Below are 22659 nucleotides of genomic sequence, written 5' to 3'. Positions count from 1 at the left end.
GGTGACAGCTAGTGGTGTTCTGTTATTTTCTTTCTTGGGCCTGTCTTGTAGGAGGTGACTTTTGGGTACTCGTCTGGCTCTGTCAATCTGTTTTTTCACTTCAGCAGGTGGGTATTGTAGTTTTAAGAATGCTTGATAGAGATCTTGTAGGTGCTTGTCTCTATCTGAGGGATTGGAGCAAATGCGGTTATATCTTAGAGCTTGGCTGTGGACAATCGATCGTGTGGTGTCCTGGATGGAAGCTGGAGGCATGTAGGTAAGTGTAGCGGTCAGTAGGTTTCCGGTATAGGGTGGTATTTATGTGACCATCGCTTTTTAGCACAGTAGTGTCCAGGAAATGGACCGCTTGTGTGGATTGATCTAGGCTGAGGTTGATGGTGGGATGGAAATTATTGAAATCATGGTGAAATTCCTCAAGGGCTTCTTTTCCATGGGTCCAGATGATGAAGATGTCATCAATGTAGCGCAAGTAGAGTAGGGGCGTTAGGGGACGAGAGCTAAGGAAGCGTTGTTCTAAGTCAGCCATAAAAATGTTGGCATATTGTGGGGCCATGCGGGTACCCATAGCAGTGCCGCTGACTTGAAGGTATATATTGTCCCCAAATGTGAAATAGTTGTGGGTGAGGACAAAGTCACAAAGTTCAGCCACCAGGTTAGCTGTGACATTATCGGGGATACTGTTCCTGATAGCTTGTAGTCCATCTTTGTGTGGAATATTGGTGTAGAAGGCTTCTACGTCCATAGTGGCCAGGATGGTGTTTTCTGGAAGATCACTGATGGATTGTAGTTTCCTCAGGAAGTCAGTGGTGTCTCGAAGATAGCTAGGAGTGCTGGTAGCACAGGGTCTGAGGAGAGAGTCCACATAACCAGACAAGCCTGATGTTCGGGTGCCAATGCCTGAGATGATGGGGCGTCCAGGATTTCCAGGTTTATGGATCTTGGGTAGCAAATAGAATACCCCTGGTCGGGGTTCTAGGCATGTGTCTATACAGATTTGTTCCTGTGCTTTGTCAGGGAGTTTTTTTAGCAGATGGTGTAGTTTCTTTAGGTAATCCTCAGTGGGATCAGAGGATAATGGCCTGTAGAATGTGGTTTTAGAGAGCTGTCTAGCAGCTCTTGGTCATATTCCAATTTATTCATGATGACGACAGCACCTCCTTTGTCAGCCTTTTTGATTATGATGTCAGAGTTGTTTCTGAGGCTGTACATGGCGTTGTGTTCAGCATGGCTGTCTTTCTTCTCTCTGCCAGCCAGGTAATTTGCATCAACACAGACACTAGTTTTTAGATTCTCAGCTGCTACCAATTTCAAGGCTGGACAATCATTCTTCCCTTCAGCAGGATTGGGTTCTTTCTCCCCACACCTTTTTCCTAAAAGGTTGAAAACTGAAACTTCCTGCTCACAGGAATTCCTTTGCCGGCTAGGTGTTTTACCAACTGCAGACACTGAAGCACAGGCTGTTCACTTAAAGAATTAGCCTGAAGACATTTCTCTCTCAACAATCTTGGCTTCCCAACAAACTGGTTAAGCACAGCCACTTGGTTATAGGCAAAAAGAACAGGAGTACTTGTGGCACCTTAGAGACTAACAAATTTATTAGAGCATAAGCTTTCGTGGACTACAGCCCACTTCTTCGGATGCATATAGAGTGGAATAAATATTGAGGAGATATATATACACACATACAGAGAGCATAAACAGGTGGGAGTTGTCTTACCAACTCTGAGAGGCCAATTAAGTAAGAGAAAAAAAACTTTTGAAGTGATTTTGGTTATAGGGCTGCTTAACTTTCTTAACAGCTTTTACTCCAACTGAGACTTTCGCAAAGCTATCCACACTAGATCTTTCAAAAGGAAAGTCAGTGGATCCATTCACAACAGAAAATTTCTGGTGGTTAGGAGCTGAAACTTCCTTGATTAAACTGTCAGGGGATAGCTGTGTTAGTCTCTATCCACAAAAACAACAAGGAGTCCGGTGTAGGGTGACCAGACAGCAAATGTGAAAAACGGGGACGGGGGTGGGGAGTAATAGGAGTTTACATAAGAAAAAGACCCCAAAATCAGGACTGTCCTTATAAAATTGGGGCATCTGGTCACCCTAGTCTGGTGGCACCTTAAAGACAAACAGCTTTATTTGGGCATAAGCTTTCGTGGGTAAAAAAACCCACTAAATCTGTTAGCCTTTAAGGTGCCACCAGACTCCTCATTGTTTTTGATTAAACTACTTCCACGCCCTTCAGTTACAGCAAACTGCTTGCACAAATTACCATGACAATTTCTTTCCCTAGTAGCTTCTCTAAGCAACAATTCATCCCTCACAGAAATTCTGCCCTTACCCTCTTCACCTAGGGCTTGCTCTAAAGCAGAGATCAGCAACCTATGGCACGTGTGCCAAAGGTGGCATGCGAGCTGATTTTCAGTGGCACTCTGCTGCCGGCCTGGGGTTCCATCTGTGAATGGCTTTCTGTTTTTTGCAGTGCACTGTGCAATCTTGTAACTTCCTTCTGTAGCTTTGGCTGTAACACCTGGTCTAATTTCAGTTGCTGATGACTTATGACATGCAGGAGACCAGGCTAAATAAGCTGGTGGTCCCGTCTGGCCCTGGACTCTCTGGCTTTTCTGGCCCCCATCACTGCAGTAGCTGAGCAATTCACAATTTTTAAGACACTTACTCTCCTGACAGCCATGGAAGCTGGAAGTGTATCAAGACTCTGCACAATGACTCCAACTCCTCCATCAGCTGGTCCAACAAGGTCACCTGCAAGGTGGACTGTGCCAAGCACCAGATGTCCAGCATTGAGCACAACTGGAGAATCTCCACTGAGATGTCCCTCAGGGCCGGAGAGCTCACCAAACTCATCAACCAGTCCCAGTTCTCCCTTGAGGCCGAGAACAGCGGGACAGAGCAGGAGGATTGGAACAAAGTGCGAGAAGAAGAGTCAATCCAGGTGACCCTGGAGCCCAAAGAGAACCTCTCCATCAGCAGAACAGCCTAAGCAAAGGCCACAAGCTTATCTTGTTCTTCAGGGACATCCAGTTCACCAAAGAAAACAATCCACCCGAGTGCATCCTGCTGCCTCCAGTCCCCTAACGGTCCATGAGGATGGAGAACACCAGCACCATGATGCTATTGTTCACATGCGTATGCTTCTCTGATCCAGTTGTTACTCGGGCTTCCCCTTGAACCCAAAGGTTTGGTAACCCTTGTTACCTGACGTTCCACTGAACCCCAAGATTGTGGTAACTTTACTCGGCGAGTCGGTATCAGGACAGACCAAGAGTGACGTACCACATCCATATGAGGGGCACAAACAAATCAAAACCACGTGCTTTCACTTAAAGCCAGTACTTTATTAGTCTCCAGTAGTCCCACTAGAACACCTTTACTTGACGTTGCTGAAAAGTGAATAAGGTTTTATTTTTAGTCAAAACTTTTCAAGTTTTCTGATGAAACAGCTACGGTTTTTAAGGGAAACCAACGCTTTCGGTGAATATTTCCTTTTGCCAAAAAAATCCAAACATCTGACCCTGTGACCCTGCACGCCAATAAAAGTAATTTTGAGATATAAATATATTACAATACTAGAATACTGACCAACTCCACTGCATGTCACCCTATTCATACAAGCCTTTCGCTTGGTTCGCCTGACAGGCTACCAACAATGATGACGACGGATTGTGTCGGTACCACACTTCAGACATATTGTATCTGCCAATGTACTGATTCCCCTTATGAGACCAACAGGTTATCAGTGGAATTTTCCTTTTTGGGTGATAAACTACCAGAGGAGCTACACTGCTGCGTTTATTGTAGACGTTGTCTTCAAAGTGACCTACTGAGTGGATAACTGTAAAGTGACTGAATACATTGTCCCCTTGATTGAACACAGGCAAAGAGGCTGTGAACAGGACACACAAGGTTTTGCCATGATAATCTTAGTTAAATAAGAGTCTTAATTAGTTACCTCCAGTGGCACTTTTGACAAGTGGCTTTTCCTGTTTTAAAACAGCAATTAGCAATACAATTTAGCTGTTGCTAATCCTTGATGAAAGGTGGGACCTTTTCCAATTCAAAAGTTATAGGATGCTTGTGAGGTTCCCCTCTGGTGTTATCTGGACCAGTGATCTGTCAGGTCACTCCAATCCCTGACTTTGGGAGCCAGCCTTACCCAGCTCTGCTGTGAGAACCCCCACTCCTGGGGGTTATGCCCACTGGACGCTGCAAGCTTATATGAGTTCATCAATTTAACAAAGAAATTGATATGTACCAGGCTTGTTCTCCCAAGGGGAATCTCTTGACACACTTCAAACCAAACGCACTGCTTCAGGTAGAATACACAAACAGATTTATTAACTATAAAGATAGGTTTAAGCAATTATAAGTCAAACCATAACAAGTCAGATTTGGTCAAATGAAATAAAAGCAAAACACATTCTGAGCTGATCTTAACACTTTCAGAGTCCTTACAAACTTAGGCCTGGTCTACACTACGAGGTTAGGTCAAATTTAGCTGTGTTAGGTTGATTTAAAAATGAATGCGTCCACACAACCAACCCCATTCCGTCAACCTAAAGGGCTCTTAAAATCGACTTCTGTACTTCTCCCCGGCGAGGGGAGTAGTGCTAAAATTGACTTTGCTGGGTCGAATTTGGGGTAGCGCAGATGCAAATTGACGGTACTGGCCTCTGGGAGCTATCCCAGAGTGCTCCATTGTGACCGCTCTGGATAGCACTTTGAACTCCGATGCACTAGCCAGGTACACAGGAAAAGCCCCGGGAACTTTTGAATTTAATTTCCTGTTTGGTCAGCGTGGCGAACTCAGCAGCACAGGTGACCATGCAGTCCCCCCAGAATCGTAGAGCGTAGAATGTTTCTACGCTCTCCCTATCATCTCTGTCCCTGAGGTTATCGCAGATTAGAAGGTGAAAAAAATGCACTCGCGATGACATGTTTTCCGAGCTCATGCAGTCCTCCCACACTGATAGGGGACAGTGTAATGCATGGAGGCATTCAGTGGCAGAGGCCAGGAAAGAATTAAGTGAGCGTGAAGAGCGGAGGCAGGATGCGATGCTGAGGCTAATGGGGGAGCAAACGGACATGATGAAGTGTCTGCTGGGGGAGCAAACGAACATGATAAAGCATCTGTTGGAGCTGCAGGAAAGCCAACAAGAGCACAGACCCCCGCTGCATCCACTGTATAACCGCCGACCCTCCTCCCCATGTTCCATAGCCTCCTCACCCAGATGCCCAAGAATACGGTGGTGGGGGGACGAGGCTCTGGGCACCCAGCCACTCCACTCCGGAGGATGGCCCAAACAACAGAAGGCTGTCATTCAAACAGTTTGATTTTTAGTGTGGCTACAATAAGCAATGTGGCCTTGTCCTTCCCTCCTCCCTCACCCTACCCGGGCTACCTTGTCCATTATCTCTTTTTTTTTTTAATTAATAAAGAAAGAACGCATGGTTTCAAAACAATAGTTACTTTATTTTGAAGGGGGGAGGGTAATTGGCTTACAGGGAATTAAAATGAACAAAGGGGGTGGGTTTGCATCAAGGAGAAACACACACAACCGTCACACCGAAGCCTGGTCAGTCATGAAACTGGTTTTCAAAACCTCTCTGATGTGCAGCGCGCCTTGCTGTGCTCGTCTAATCGCCCTGGTGTCTGGCGCAAAATGATTGTCTGCCATTGCTTTCACGGAGGGAGGGACGACTGAGGACATGTACCCAGAATCACCCGTGACAATGTTTTTGCCCCATCAGGCATTGGGAGCTCAACCCAGAATTCCAATGGGCGGTGGAGACTGCGGGAACTGTGGGATAGCTACCCACAGTGCACCACTCCGTAAGTCGATGCTAGCCACGGTAGTGAGGACGCACGCCGCCGACTTAATGCGCTTAGTGTGGACATACGCAATTGACTATATAAAATCGATTTCTAAAAATCGACTTATATAAAATAGACCTAATTTTGTAGTGTAGACATAACCATAGATGCTTCTCACCACAGGCTGGCTCTTCAGCCAGGCTCTCCCCTTTGGTTCAGTTGCTTGGAGGTGGTGATGTCTGTAGATGTAGGTGGAAGAGAGCAAGGAAGAGCCTGGCAAAATGTCTCTCCCTTTTATCATGTTCTTTCTTTCCTCTTGGCTTTGCACCCCCGCTTCCGAGTCAGGTGAGCATTACCTCATCACAGTCCCAAACTGCCCAAAGGAAGGGGGTGACTCACTCGAGGGTCTAACAGATTCTTTTGTTGCTGCCTACGGGTTTGGCTACACTTGCAAGTAAGAGTGCATTAAAGCAGCCCTGGGTGCCCTAACTCCTGAGGTGTCCACACTAGCAAGGCCCGTAGAGCGCCTGGGCTCTGCAGCTGGAGAGCTCCTGGTAATCCACCTCTATGAGAAGCATAAAGCTTGCTGCGCCCCGACTGAAATGCCCGTGCGTGTGGATGAGGTGTTGCATTACAGTGTGGATGAGGTGTTGCATTACTGCGCTGTGATTGGCCTCCGGAAACGTCCCATAATCCCCTGAAGTCAAGTGCCACTCTTCCCATTGTTTTGAACTTGGCGGCAGTCATGCGGATATTTCCTTTCAAAGCTACGTTTCTGACAGCCGGCTGCTTATCTGATCCGGGACAAAGCAAACCATTAGTGTGGAATGCTGCTGTTGTGAGTGTGTGTGAGGGGTGTGTGGAGGGAGTCTGCTGCTGTCTGAACTTACAAGACAGCATGCTGACACACTCTCAGTCCCCCAAAACACACTGTCTCTCCCCCCACATACACACAACACACTCTCTGTCACGCTCCACCTCTCCCCCCACCATTTGAGAAGCATGTTGCAGCCACTTGCACACTGGGATAGCTACTGCAATGCACGGCTCTTTGTGGCTGTTGCAAGAGCTGCTAATGTGGCCACGCCAGTGCGCTTGCAGCTGACAATGTGAACACACTGCAGCACTTTCCCTGCTGCGGTCTCTGAGGGCTGGTTTAACTCACAGCACTCTACATCTGCAACTGTAGCCATGCCCTAAGACAGTGTCCATTGTTCCTGTCAGGCTGGGCTGGGTTTGTCCCATCCATGCCCTGATGAGGTGTGAACTGCCTCTCTGTTCTTGGAGAGTTTTTGCATGGGCTTGCTTTAAGCCATGAGGATACATTTTCAGCCTCATAACTATATACATGAAATTATAACCTATAACCTATAACCTTACTATAACATTACTGTAACAATTACTATAGCAACCATGCTCAGCGCATTATGAGCCTTCTGAAGACACCCAATATGACAAGCTTTGCATTGGATACCACACAATCATTTTATAAAGATGAACCTGGAGGTGTAGGGTGTTCCCCTGAGGTACAGAGCATCACAATGGTGTTATATGGGTACACTGTACCCATTGCTACACCACTGGTATAGATGTAGCCACTTTGCACATATTGATTTGAAGAGAGACCCTTTTCTAGGTTACTAAAGGTGACATGGTTACATGCACTAGCTCATAGCTGAAGCTTGCACTTTTACCTGGTATGCTCTTTACAATATACCCATTTTAGATACATATATTTTTAGTATAGATAGATAGATAGATAGTGATAAAGCTCCGACCTTGTCTCAGTGAGTCCTGCGCTTCCTGGCGGATTTCAGTATCCTCGGAAGCTCACTGTGACCCTCCACGTAGCCCTTCTCTCTCTAGAGGCAAGGGTCACAGTCTACTGAGCCATTTTCATCATAAGCCAGCAAGGGAGGCAGGGCCGGTGCAACCACTAGGTGAACTAGGCGGCCGCCTAGGGCGTCTGGTGGTTGAGGGCACCTAAAAGCCCACTCAGGTGAGGAGGTGGAGTGGAGGTGAGCTGGGGTGGGGGGGCGCGGAGAGGGCCGCTCGCAGTAACGGGGGGGGCACACAGGGGAACCGCTCCCTGCCCCCGATCACCTCCACTCTGCCTCCTCTGCTGAGCACACAGCCCCCGCTCTAATTCTCCTCCAATCGGCGCCGCAAGCCTGGGAGGGGAGGAGAATTAGAGCGGCGCCGACGTGCTCAGCGGAGGAGGCAGAGCAGAGGTGAACTGGGGCAGGCTCCCTGGGCAGGGTTAGCTGCCGCGGGGGAGGGGGGATCCCCGGGGGGGTTAGCAGCTTCGGGGGGTAGCTGCTTCAGGGCGGGGGGGGTCCCCGGGTGGTGGGGTGGCGGGCTGGGTTAGCTGCCGTGGGGGGGGGGGCACTTCTCTTGTGGGGGTGGGCGTGGTTAGCTGCCGCGGGGGGCGGGGTTAGCTGGGTGCGGGGGTGGTGCAAGGTGGAAGTTTCGCCTAGGGCACAAAACTTCCTTGCACTGGCCCTGAAGGGAGGTGAGGAGAAGCAACCTTCCCTCGCACAGTCTCTGTTGTCTCCCAGTCTCAGTGATTAATCAGGGAGAGTGGGGGGGAGGGGAGCTCGGGCCTGCCCTCTACTCCGGGCTCCAGCCCAGGGGCCCTAATAGTAGCAGCTATTGGTAGCTGACTTTTTGAAACAGGACGAGTACAATTCCCTGGGCTGCGGGGATGGTGCTGGGGGGGGGGCAGTGCGTGGAGCCATCTCCCCCCCTTGCCAGGGGCTGCAGAAACCTGCCAGCAGCCGGCCGCTTCCGAGAGCAGCGTGGGGCAGCCTGCCTGTGCCCTGCTGCGCCACTGGACTTTTAGCAGCCCGGATATCGCGATCGACTGGCAGAGGCTCCAGGATAGACCAGTTGATCGCGATCGACGGGTTGGTGACCACTGAATTGTATATAATTATGGATTTATTTTTGAGGGGCCCCCTTAGCCTGAGGCCCTGGGCTGCAGCCCCTAAAGCCCCTGCATTAATCTGGCTCTGGGGGTTGTGATACTGCTACCCTTACTTCTGCACTGCTGCTGGTGGTGGCACTGCCTTCAGAGCCGGGAGCTGGAGAGAGGCGGCTGTGGGCCAGAAGCCCAGCTCTGAAGGCAGAGCCGCCACCAGCAGCAGCGCAGAAGTAAGGACGGCAGGGTATGGTAATGCCACCCTTACTTCTGCGCTGCTGCCTGCAGATCTGGGCCCTCAGTCAACAGCCGCCACTCTCCGGCTGCCCAGTTCTGAAGGCATCAGATCAGCAGGAATGGTGGCATGGTCTGGTATTGCCACCCGTACTTCTGCACTGCTGCTGGCAGCTGCTCTGCCTTCACAGCTGGGCGCCCGGCCAACAGCCGCCACTCTCAAGCTGCCCAGCTCTGAAGGCAGCTCAGAAGGAAGGGTGGCAATATCACGCCCCCCACAAAACCACCTTGCCATCCCCCTGCAACTCCCTTTTGGGTCAGGACCCCCAATTTGAGAAATGCTGGTCTTCCCCATGAAATCTGTATAATATAGGGTAAAAGCACACAAAAGACCAGATTTCACAAGGGGAGGCCAGATTTCATGGTCCATGATGCATTTTTCATGGCCATGAATTTGGTAGGGCCCTAATTATGGTGGTTTGCCCAATGAACTTCTGATTTTTTAACTTGGCTTCTGCCAAACAACTGGCCACATTGCCTGACAAATTTCAAATCAAAATTTTACATATATATATATATATATATATATATATATATATATATACACACGTTAGTTGCAATTAAATTGTTCATTGACAAAATTTATGACTGACTTTTGCAAAGATAGAGCCATCACTGATGTATTATAAGGACACACCCTTGGGGGCTAAACTCTAATTATAATTATAAATAGTGTGGTACCACAAAGAAAAAATGATTTACTATTAATATTTTTATTATTTTGCACATTCTTGTATGCAAAAATGTTGTTGTTGCAACAAAAACTCCCCAAAACCATAATTTAGTCATGTGACACAAAACATAGACCTCACAGACAAGTAATTTCAACATACCAACAAACATGTTGGAGCCAAATATGTTTTCTTGCGTCTTTAGGCCCTAGATTAAAACTCAAGCGCGTAAAAGAGAAAAAATAGTAACATATATTAAAATATTAAGTTTATTTGTTAAGTATATGTAAAGGGATATTTGCAAGAGATAAGTCAAATATTTTCTTTTGGTGAATTAAGACTTGTAACAATAACTGATTTAGGTTGTGGGTAGCAAAGGCTGCTGCATTTTGCTTCGATACTTCCTGTGTAAAAGCAGAAAGATTATCCGTTGCTGGCTTCCTTTACCACGCTGGGTATGTCTGAAATCACAACTAACGTGATACCTCTTTTTTGAATAATGATGCACAGCAACTGATTTCACAGTTTTGTGACTGCAATTTGGCTAATACAAATATGTAAGTAACAAACCACTATTAATACTTCAATTTCAACTAGGGGGTGTTACCCTCGCCTCTTTTCCTACTGCCTCCCACTTACAGGTTTGGGGGGGTGGTAAGCAAGAGTTTGCTTTACCTCGTACATGGACATTAGACATTAGACACAGCCCAATGAATCAAAAGGATGCGGAATTAAGATGTTCTATGGGGTTTTAATTTTAATATTATTCTGTCAGAAGCAATTCACTTTGTCCACTTCCTCTTTCCTCCAAAACGCTCAGAAGCATTTCCCCTGCAGTTTTTACAGAAACCTGTTAGCTTCTAGTCAAAGATTCAGTGACATCTCGCTTCCTGTTGGCTTAGAAATTATAAATTAAAAGCACAGTGACTGTCAGCCTGACTGAGTACAAGATACGAGTTACCGTCTCTACGACCAGTGAGGGGGGCTGAGCTGTTGGTACTTTCTGGTCAGTAAAAGTTTTTTTGTTCTTTTGAAACATTTTAATTAACCATTCCTATGCAATTTAGTTTCCTGGATTGTTAACACCCTGCTTTGGTGGAAGTATGGCTCAGACTTACAGCTGCACTTTGACAGTTTCCATTTCTTCTCATTACCCCGATAAGCCTTAGCTATTTGTGAGACTTGTAAGCAAAGTTTTCTGTACTTCCTGTTCCCAGCTTTACCCAGATCTCATTTGCAACGTCGATGATTTAATTAACTGTCCTGTCCTTCTTATTACAGCTAGTTGGAAAATGCTGTTTGATTTTTCCACAGAAAATGTAGACGTCACATTGAAAAATGTAAACTGAAAAATGTTGGTGAAAAAGATGTCAAAGGCTGAAAAATCTTGGCAAAAAGCTGTCCAAAATATATTTGCTGAAAAGTGAATGGTTTATTTTTAGCCAAAAGTTTTCAGGTTTTCTGACGAAACAGTGACATTTTTTGAGGGAAGCCAACACTTTCTGTGAATATTTTCCTTTTTCCAAAAAAATCCAATTTTCCCTCAGACAGTCCCCCCAGAATTCATTCTCACCTCTTCTTCTCACCTAACCCTGCGATAGGGAGAGTGGGTCACATGGCTTGTCCGCATGTCTGGTCACACTTCTGGGTTATCCAGCTTCATAGGTGGCTTCAGTTAACAGAGGTCTACCATGGTGGCCCCGGTTTATATACCGTGTTTTGGGGTTCTCTGGAGGACGGCAATCCTCTTCTCTCCTGTTGGAACCTTGCCACCTGCTCTGAGATTTCCCTTCTCCGCTGCTCCCACCACTATCCAGTAGATGGCACTGGTGTATCGACATTTTCTTTCGTTCTTTGCTTATAGGAGGCGCTTTATGTGTTTGTCATTCAAACACTGTCCTTCTGTATTAACCCAGCCTATTAATTGTGTGTCTCTATTTTTTAAGCAATTTATTTTAAAGTTTCAAAGTCACACAGACGGAGGGTGCTTCTGCCTTCCAATAATTCAGTTTCCTTCCCGTGCCAGACAATTCCTTTCACTTCCAGCGGACAACAATCAGTTTGAAAGAAAATAAACACAATCTTGTATAGTTCCTCTACATGTGGTGGACACTGGCCCGGATTTTAAAAAATATTTAAGTGCCTGAAGGCACAGATTGGGTTTTTTATTAACATTGTGGGTGTCTACAGGAGCGAGAGCTTCTTGGGTTGAATCTCAGATTGGCCTCCCTCCTGGAAATCAATGGGATTAAATCAATCCCTTCAAACAGTGGTTACCGCGTCCCAGTGCCCTCCTCCCAGCTTGCAAACCTGGCCCATCCACTTCCCATTTCCCCTGCTTCTCTCCAAATCTCATTACCAAGGCTGATGATTTCATTACATCTTCTCTCTGTCTTCACTCATTATAGCCTGCAGCCTGAATTGTGCTTTGGGATCATTCTGGGGTCGAATCTGCTGCCCAAACCCAAAGTATTTGTCAAGCCTGATTCAGAATCAATATTTTTCAGCATTCATCAAGTTGTTGGGGTTGAATTTCCTTGGTTTTCTCCTTGGTTTGGGGTCTCTAGATGGGTAAAAAATGGAGGCAAATGCAGGAAAGCAGGAGGGAGCCAGGATGGGCCCAGGAGTTGGGGTCTCTGTGGAGACGGGAGCCAAAAAGAAATATGGAAACTGGGGAGAAATTTGATTCTGTGAAAAATGAGAAATGAGCTTGGGGAGAGGACCAAAGAGGCTTCACAGGCCTCTGGCTCTTCACGGGCCTTCAGGTGCTGAGGGACCTCAGGGTCTTCTAGTGTCAGTGTCCTCAAGGGCCTTCTGGGCCCAACAGGCTGCCCAGATTCAACACTTGGCCTCAAAACCACGACACAAGAGGCTGCGTCAGGCCAGGGCTCATAGGCTACATTTTGCCTCCCATGTGGGTTTGGATTTTTCTATAAGCCACAGAACAAAACGGTCCCATTGTCTGAAGACCCAATGTGGGGGTTGTTTCCCTTTTGGAAATCAATTTCATTGGAAGTGTTCAGCCAGCTCCACAGGAAGAAATTCATCCAGGCCTATGTGTCACCCCGTTACCTCCTTCCTCTGGAGAGAGCGGGTCTTGCCTGTACCAGCTGGTTGTTGACTCCCTACTACTGTCAAACCTTGATGATGGGATCCCTATGGAAATCCCAGTCTATTGGCACCCAAAGGAATGGTGTGCCCCTAATTCACCTGTTTTACCTGAGCTCCCCATCCTGTATCACCCACACCACTTGGATTCAATTATAAAACAAAAGGAAATTTGTTCAAGAAAGACTAGAAATTCAAGTAAATAGCAGCTAGAGAGACAGGGACAAATGGGCTACATGTAAAACAAACAACATCACACATTGTCTAGAAACCAAATGTAATTCACAAGTTCTCCTCCTGGCTAGAGACGCTTATCTCACCCAACGTTATCTGCAGCATTTTCAACCAGGCCTGTTTGAGATTCCTTCTTCATGGCGCAAACTCACTGTGTTTACTTCCCAGTTGACGGATGCCAGGGTGTCTCTCTGCCCTCCTAGTATAGCAGACAGACCTTTGATCTTCACCCCAAGGTAGCCCCTCCAGTGCTGTTGACCTCTTCTGTTAGTTTCCTTCTCAAGTCTCCGTCAGCTCTTCATTAATAATGTGAATTCACCAATTCCAAGGGACTATTGTGATCATCTCATCTCACCTCACAAGACAGAGAATGTCCCCAAAATAATTCCTTGAGCAGATCATTTAGAAAAACATCCAACCTTGATGTCAAAATGGTCAGTGATGGAGAATCCAGCATGACCCTTGGTAATCTGTCCCAATGGTGATTTACTCTCACTGCTTAAAATTTACACCTTATTTCCTGTCTGAATTTGTCTAGCTTCAACTTCAAGCCATTGGATCGTCTTAGACCTTTCTCTGCTCGACTGAAGAGCCCATTATGAAATATTCATTCACCAGGTAGGTGCTTATAGACTGTGATCAAGGCTCCCCTTAACCTTCTCTCTGTTAAGTTAAATAGGTTGAGCTCCTTGAGTCTGTCTCTATAAGGCAGGTTTTCTATTTCTAACAGACTGTGATGGTATGACATGGTCTCCCCTGGAGATAAGTGACTCTCTCACACACACACACACACACACACACACGAGAGAGAGGCTCCTTTGGATCTCAGCACCTCTCTGTAATTCTGTGCATCCATGGGTCCTGGGGTCACAGCAATATCTGGATATCACAACTTTCATCTTTCATTATTTCTAAGGCCAGAAGGAACCATTGGAGCACCCAGCCTGGCCCCTGTAGTCACCCGGATGCCCCGCTGTGAATTCAAAAGACTTTAGTGAGACCAAAGTATTTGACTGCGCAGGAGGCTAAGCCGTTGTGGCCTCTAGCAGAGAACAGGCGGGATGGAGGTGCAGCAATGCAATAGCAGGGGAATCATTCGGTGGGAGATGATCCCAGTAGGCAGTACAGGTTTACCATGGCCCTGGCCAGCCCGATCCCCTGACTGGCTGAGCCAGCCACAAAAACTGCCCCCACCACTGCTCTGCCTCCGCCCCGCCTCTTCCCACCCCGCTCTGCCCCCGCCCCGCCCCTGATCACTGGGAACTGCCCCGCTCCTCTTGGGCTGGTGGCCATCATGGCATCCACCTGTAGGGTTTCAGGCTCCACTCCTGCCACAGCAGCCATCAGGTGACTCAAGTGAGCCCAGCTAGCCTAGGGCTGGTGGGTGCAGTGGCAGTTTAGGGGGAGGAGAAGCCCTGACCCTGGCAGGAGCTGTGCTTGAGGGCCGGGGGGAAGCTCCGACTCCAGCAGGAGCTGTGCTGTGGGTGGGGAGGAGAAGCCCCGACCCCGGCAGGAGATGCAGCACTGAAGCCCCCAGCTGCCCTAGTGGCAGAAGCTGCAGTGCTGAAGCCACGACCCCCCTCTGTGCAGAGCTGGCCTGAGCCCCTCTCTCTCCCGTTCCCCCCTATGTGGAGCTGGCTCTCACTCTCAGGCTGTGGAGAAATTCAGCCCCAATCTACCAACCTAGGAACGTTCATTTCCCCCATCATGACGCAGCCAAGAATGGATTTAGCCTAGGAGGCAGGGTCAGCATTAGCCCCATTTGGCAGGTGGGATCTAGGGCACAGAGAGGTGAAGTGACTTTCCCAAGGCTAAGCAGGGAGTCTGTGGCAGAGCAGAGAAATGAAGCCAGAACACCTGGCCCCCAGGCCTGTGCCTTAACCACTAGGTCACCCTTCCTACCGCAAGGAGGGGGAGCCTCCTCTGCGCTTTGAGTGCGTGGGTGGGCCAGGCACTAGACCCAGCCACTACGAGGGGGATGGGAAAAGGGACATGGGTGGGAAGCAAGAAGGGGAAACATCAGGAAGGGGAGCAAGGACTTCGAGAAGAAACAAGAGAGGGGGAAAAGGGCAGGGAGAGGGGAGAGACTCCCCACTGCTTGTCCCTCGCAGCTGCCACCTTGCCACTGCCATCAGCCGCCCGCAGCTCCCAAAGAGGCCCCAAGTGGGTGTGAAGCAGAGTGAACGTCATGTCTACACTGGGCTGTTAGTGAAGACAGCTTGGAGCTGTGTAATGATTTTAATACACTGTAATTCATGAGAATGTCATTATGTAGTTCAGTACTATTTTAATGATGACATTAAGATACCAATGATAGGCACATTCAATAAGTAGAATATGAAAAGTGCATAAATAGGGTGAAAATTGCCAGTTGGAGGGAGCTGAGCCCCCCAAACACACACACACCTTGCCCTTAAGGCAGGAGGGGGCAGAAAGGAGTGAGTGGGAGGCCCTCAGGGGAGGGGGCCTAGCGGGAGGGGGCAGAGTGGGGACAGGAAGGGGTGGGGTGGAGTCAGGGCCGGTGCAACCACTAGGCGAATTAGGTGGCCGCCTAGGGCGCCTGGTGGTTGAGGGCGTCTAAAAGCCCGCTCAGGCGAGGAGATGGAGTGGAGGTGAGCTGGGGTGGGGGGGCGCAGGGAGGGCTGCTCGCAGTAACAGGGGGGGCCCACAGGGGAACCACTCCCTGCCCCAGATCACCTCCACTCTGCCATGTAGGGCAGGGTGGCGGGCTGGGTTAGCTGCTGCGGTGGACGGGGATACCTGTCACAGGGGGGGCTCCTCTGGTGGGGGGTGGGCGTGGTTAGCTGCCGCGGGGGGCAGGGTTAGCTGGGTGGGGGTGGTGCACAAGGTGGAAGTTTCACCTAGGGCGTGAAACTTCCTTGCACCCGCCCTGGGTGGAGTGGGGCTGGGGCCCTGGGGGAAAGGGCGGAGCCGGGATGGGGCACCCACTGGCAAAACCCAAAGTCAGCACCTATGATGGGATGGGGAAGAGAAGGGGTTTAGGGGAAGTGGGGGCCCACCATGTGGATCCCCTTGGCAGCAGCTGGGGCTCCCCTATTAAGCAGACCCATCGATCCCTCCCACTGACAAGCCCCAGCTCCCCTGCCTCTATACCACCCCGATGAGCCCCAACCACCTACACACACACCCCGAGCTCCAACCACTTTCACTTGGTCCCCCCTGCAGACTCCCATTGCCCCTGCACCTGGCACCTCCCTGTGCATCCAGATCCCCCACTGAGCTGCCTGCACCAAGACTGCCCCCCACAGAACCCTCTTACCCCCCCACACACACACAGAACCCTCCTACCCCCATCTGGATCCCCCCACACCAGGTCCCTCTGCACTTGGATCTCGCTGCCAGGCTGAGCCTCCCTGCCCACATCTGGTGAGCCTGGCGCAAAAGGGGCAGGGCCCCAGGGTGTTTCTGTGGCAGGCCTGGCCCTTGTGCTGTGTCAGGGTCAGGTTCAGCCTCACAGCCAAGTCCCTGTCCCAGGCGTATTCTCCCACCTCAGTGGCCTGTGCTCCCCACTGCCATGGTGGAGCTTCCACATTCATTTTTTGTTAAAAAAAAAATCAGAATTTTAAAATATGATGCACAGAATTTGATGCAGAATTCCCTCCGGAACATGGGGCACTGTACAGCTGTGATGGTGGGACTGTGAAGGGGGTGCTGGACAGTAGGGGATCTGTGGGGGGGGGGGTTGGGCAGGGGGTACGGTGTGCAGGGTGCTGTACAGTTGTGGTGGGAGGTCAGCAGGAGGGGTCTCTGGGCAGGGGGTGCTGGGCATAGCGGGTCCGGCCCCCCTGTCCTGTTTCCAGCTGTGGACGATCCATGATGCTTCAGAGGAAGGTGAAAAAACATCCCAGAATACAGGGAGCCAATGGGGCATCGGGGTAACTCTTCCTGCCTGACCCCTGCAGGGGAAGCACGGAAGCATGAGATTAGTCTTCATACAGGGCTGCAGGTGGTTTGAACATATTCAGCCGCATTTGTTTAAATCCGTAAATTGTGTTTCCCCAATTCCTCTAGCAGGGAAAGGCTCATTCCCACCTCCCTGAGCTGCCCATCTCCCAGCCCTAGGGCTGGATCAGAGCCAGCGCCCCCTACAGGGGAAAGGTACCATGACACATTCACCGACCCTCTCACAAACAGGGGAATCTTCAGCCCCAATTGGTCATGTCCTGCTCCCCCCACTGGAAATGTACAAACCGCTGCAGACACGGGATAGGCCGATAGGAGCTGGCTGCAATACAGACCATGCAGATAAGAGTCTGGCAGGGATCCCACCCTCTGGGGAAGCAGCCATGACCCTGGCAGAGAGCAGAGCTTGGGGGTGGACAGAATCGGGGACCCTTTAACAAGGAGAAGGGGCTCAATCGGCTCAGGGGGGCAGGGCTAGGGGGTGGAAGTGTGAGTGGGAGAGGGGAGGTGGAAGGGGAGGGGACATGGGGGAGAAACGGGGCATTGTATGGGGGAGGAAGGAGGAGCCTGTAGGAGAAGGCGGAGTCAATGGAAAGGGGGAGGAGCCACTGGAGAACAGTACTGGGTTTATAATAGTGGATGTACAGGGTGAGGGCAGCAGCTGTCTGGCCTGAGGAGAGCAGGCACTGGCAGCGTGGGGTATCCGGCCCCGCCTCTCCAAGCAGCTGATACCATTTGGCATAGCTGGGGGGGGAGGGGCTCGCCAAGCCCGGGTCAGGGGTTTCTGGCTGCCGTGGAGCAGCTGGAGCCCCATCGTCCCAGCCCCCCGACCAGCACCTCTGGGGGAGACCCAGCGCCATCCTGCCCCATCCCCCACCAGTGCCCCCAAGGGAGACCCATCCCCCCCCGCCCCATCCCTCCCACCAGCGCCCCTGGAGGACACCCAGCACCTCCTGCCCCATCCCCCCCACCAGTCCCCCTGAGGGAGACCCAGCATCCCCTGCTCCATCCCCCCCACCAGTCCCCCTGAGGGAGACCCAGCATCCCCTGCCCCATCCCCCCCAACCAGCACCCCCGAGGGAGACCCAGCACCCCCTGCTCCATCCTCCCCCACCAGCGCCCCCGAGGGAGACTCATCCCCCCCGCCTCATCCCCCCCAGTAGCGCCCCTGGAGGACACCCAGTGCAGCCCTGCCCCATCCCCTTACCAGCGCCCCAGGGGGAGAGGACTTCCCACAGACCCCTCTGCCCCATCCCATCACCAGCGCCCCTGTAGGGCTGGAATCCAGATGTCACGATTCCACTGGGGGTTGTTCACCTAGGTCCTGAGGAGGAAGTTGTTCCGGTGACCTGGATGATCGATACAGCTTTAACTGATTAGCATGGTAGATTCTACCTCTGTTATGCTTGCCCCGTTATCATAAATTTTATACACTGCTGAATTATGTTTACCAATGATTCAGAAGGGTCCGATCCATCGATTACACAGCCCATGTTCTGGTGCTTTGTACGATAACAGCATTACTTGGTCTCCAACCTCCCAAGTATTCTCTCTCTGGTTTTTGTCAAAGTAGGCCTTTGCCTTGCATCTAGATTTCCCCAATTTAGCAGCTACCTGCAAGTGGATGTGATTTAAATGTTTTTGCAGATTCTGCAAGTAGGTATCATTTTTATTCCCTCTAATTGAGTGCCACTGGTGTGCCAGATTAAATGTTCTGGTAGTTGCATGGTTCAGCCTGTCATCACCTCAAAGGGTGTTTTATCAGTAAACACAGCCGGTGTTGCTCTCAATGCCATTAGAATCAGAAGCATGAGAGTATCCCAGTTACACCCATTCGCATTAACCAGTTTCCTCAACATCACTTTTATAGTCCAATTGGTTCGTTCCACCATCCCAGATGACTGTGGTTTGTATGGGATGTGTAGTCTCTGTGGGACTCCCAATAATTTAAGGCAGTCCTTAAAGAACTGTCTGGTAAAATGTGATCCCTGGTCCAAATCCACCTTTGCAGGGATTCCCCATTGAAAGAAGACTTGCTCTAATAGGACCCTGGCTATGGCCTCTGCAGTATTGGCCTTCAGACGAAATGCCTCTACCCACTTTGAAAAGGGATTGACAACCACCACCAAGTATTGATTACCTCTTTGAGACCTTGGGAAAGGACCTATGAAGTCAATCTGCAAAGCCATCCACGGAGCTTCATACACCTGATATTTTAGTGGCTCATTTATTTTGGATGGAGTCGGGTTAGCTTGAGCACATGCCACACACTTGTTACAATATTGTTGCACATCCATCCTAAGAAGTGGTCACCATCCCACCGATGCAAGAGTCTTGATAGTTTTGTCCACTCTTTGGTGTCCTCCCGTAGGAGTGTCATGAACCATGTATATCATTTCCCTCCGTAGGTGAGCTGGAATTCCCTACACAGGAAAAGGACCTCCTCTATACATGAGAACTCCATCCACCACCTGCAAATGCGGTTCATATCTTCTGTACAGGGGATCTAATGTTTGTGACCTCCTGGAAAGCTCTTGGATTACCCTCACTATGTCCTTATCCAATTTCTGCATCTCTTTTAAGTCAGGTATATCAGTCTGTACAATCTTAGTTGCAGAAATTGAGCACCAGAGACTAATGGTAGTAATGGAATATACCTGGTCCCTTTCTTTCCAGGATTCCCCTGATCGGGCTCCTTCTTGGGTCAATCAGCCTTCCCATTTTCTGTAGCATAGCATTCTAACTTGCAATGGGCCTTTATTTTTTTCACTTTGATCAGCCACCCTGGAACAGTGATTTTTACTGCTCACCAATGGATGTATTTCACCAGCGACACATACTTAATAGGTGACCCATCAGCAGACGTGAACCCATTTGTTTCCCAACACGGTAGAAACGCTGCGAAAGAATTGCACACCCATGCTGAGTCTGAAAACAGACAGACGCTTTAGTTTACGGTGGTGATGGAGAACTGCACACAGTGCTAATTCAGCATCTTGGGCCAAATGTGGAGTGCATGAATATGCTTCTCCCAAGCCTCTCCTTTTCCCTCAGACGGAGCTGCATAGATTCCAAACCTATATGGTTTTCCTTGATGGTAAAAACTAGAACCGTCAAAAAAGAAATGGTATCTCTTAAAGGAATCTGTTTCCTGGATCAATGAACGGAAAAGCTTCTTTTTCATCTCCTCCCTTAGATCCAATTGATCAGGATCGGGACACACATGACACCATCTTTGTTGTCAACTGCCTTAGTGTACCAACAGGTTTTACTGCAATATCTTTTCCTTTCAGTAGCAATGCCCAGTGAGCTAGGCAAGCGTGTGAGACTTGCCCATCTTTTACCCTATTGGACAGGAAGAACTGAAGGGAGGTGTGCAATGAGTGTAACATGACTGGGCTGAGGCCAATTAGAAAAGAAAAGTGCTGTAGGGTCCAACTGGTGGCCAGTAAATACTTTTCACAATTGTCGTACTTGAGCTCAATTGATGACATTAAACATGAGGTATAGGCCACAGGACTGATTTTCCCATGTCTCTCTTGAGAAGTCACAGCTGCTAATGCATTAACATTCACCGGCACCTCCAGATGATTGGGTATCTCAGGATTTGGGCCTTGACAATGTCTGCTTTCAGCTGGGATACAGCTTCCGTGTGTTGCTCGGTCCATTCCCGTTGGACACTCTTCTTTAACACTTGCTACAAGGGACCTGCAATGGAAGCAAAATTGGGAATGAAATCCCTGTGGTCCACAGTCAAACCCAAAAAGGATCTTAAAGCTGTTGGGTCCCATGGTAGAGGCAACATTTGGATTGCATCTCCAACTACCTTCTGTTGCGCTGGGGTTCTACCCCATTTTGTCAGGGTGAGACCTAAGAAAGAGACACAGTTGGCCATTAGCTGTGCCTTGGCCGGGTTACATTTCAAGCCTGCTTCCTTTAGGGTCTGCAGGAGCTTGTCAAGCCTTTCCAAATGCTCCTTCTTGGTCTGGGTTGCTAGACAAAGGTCATTTATGTATTGGAACAGAACAGTTGGGTTAGAGAATTGCAACAGTACCTGCCTCATTTGTGCATGGAATAAAGCTGGAGAATTTTTATACCCTGGAGTAAATGAGTCCAGGATTATTGGACCCCCTGGAATCTAAACACAAAATGGTACTGGGAAATGCAGGCCAATGGTAACGTTTACAAGCTGTTACTGATTTCAAGGACAGTAAACCATGCAGCCTCTGGATCAAAGGACATGATGAGATCTGGCATCTTGGCCACTATATGGGCACAAGTGGGTGCAACCTGATTTAGGCGCCTGTAATCAATTGTGAGACACCAGGAACCATCTGGTTTCTTCACAGGCTAAATAGGGGAATTGGCGGTGGAAGTACGTCTGCGTAGAACTTCCTGTGTCAGTAAAGACTTGATAGTCTTTTCTATGTATGGTTTGGCTTGGTCTGGGTAAGGATATTGTCTTTGGGCTGGTACATGTCCTCCTTCATCAACAAAAGTGACTGCTATACAACCACAATCATGTTTGTGTTTAGCAAAGGCATCCGCATGCTTGCAAAGTAAAGCCTGTAACTCAGGTTGGTCTGCGTGATTAGTTACAATTTTTTTCAAGTTATACCCTGGGACAGGTTGGATCACAGAACCCCCCTTGGGCACTGCCAACTTATGTGCCAGGACTACTTCTGCCCCTGCTTTCCTGCTCTGGCAGCTTGGGACTTCAGTGCCCTGCCTGGTTCAAGCCAGACCCGCTAGCCTGCTGCAAACCCAGACCCAAGTCTGAACCATGTCCCCTAACAACTGTAGGCTTAATTGAAAGTAGCTTAAGAAGTGTTCCTGTCTTTAACACTCAGATGCCCCAGCTCCCAATGGGATCCAAACCCCAAATAAATCCGTTTTACCTTGTATAAAGCTTATACAGGGTAAACTCATAAATTGTTCACTCTCTATAACACTGATAGATATGCACAGCTGTTTGCCCCCACCACCACCACCACCAGGTATTAATACATACTCTGGGTTAATTAATAAGTAAAAAGTAATTTCATTAAATACAGAAAGTAGGATTTAAGTGGTTCCAAGTAATAACAGACAGAACAAAGTGAATTACCAAGCAAAATAAAACAAAACGTGCAAGTCTAAGCCTAATACAATAATAAAACTGATTACAGATAAAATCTCACCCTCAGAGATGTTTCAGTAAGTTTCTTTCACAGACTGGATGCCTTCATAGTCTGGGCACAATCCTTTCCCCTGGTACAGTCGTTGTTCCAGCTCAGGTGGTAGCTAGGGGATTTCTCATGATGGCCACCCCCTTTGTTCTGTTCCACCCCCTTAAATATCTTTTGCATAAGGTGGGAATCCTTTGACCCTTTGGGTTCCCACCCCTCCTTCTCAATGGAAAAGCACCAGGTTAAAGATGGATTCCAGGTCAGGTGACATGATCACATATCACTGTAAGACTTCATTACCCACTTGCCAGCACACACGTATACAGGAAGACTTACAAGTAAAAGAGAGCCATCTGCAGACAATGTCCTGGTTAATGGGAGCCATTAAGATTCCAAACCACCAATAATGGCCCACACTTTGCATAACTACAATAGGACCTCAGAGTTATATTTCATATTTCTAATTTCAGATACAAGAGTGGTACATTTATACAAATAGGATGATCACACTCA

At 48.9% G+C, this 22659-nt stretch overlaps 1 protein-coding gene and 1 pseudogene across 2 annotated transcripts in view; one reads left to right on the top strand and one right to left on the bottom strand.

Annotated features, from left to right (window-relative positions):
* Positions 1-10600: 10600 nt before the first annotated feature.
* The window catches only part of LOC101934969 (uncharacterized), a 38190-nt gene continuing 26131 nt past the window's right edge, over positions 10601-22659 (top strand). For both annotated transcript variants that reach the window (XR_010592170.1, XM_065565400.1), the window contains exons 1-2: positions 10601-10718; positions 13593-13672. The gene's annotated coding sequence lies outside the window, so the exon portion shown is untranslated. The remainder of the gene's footprint in view (positions 10719-13592; positions 13673-22659) is intronic.
* Positions 18211-20559, bottom strand: LOC135975235 (protein NYNRIN-like; annotated as a pseudogene).

This window comes from Chrysemys picta, chromosome 13 (genome assembly GCF_011386835.1).
Source record: "Chrysemys picta bellii isolate R12L10 chromosome 13, ASM1138683v2, whole genome shotgun sequence".
Lineage (NCBI taxonomy): Eukaryota > Metazoa > Chordata > Testudines > Emydidae > Chrysemys > Chrysemys picta.
The sequence above is the reverse complement of the archived record's forward strand: the minus strand, read 5'-3'. Positions and strand labels throughout refer to the sequence as shown.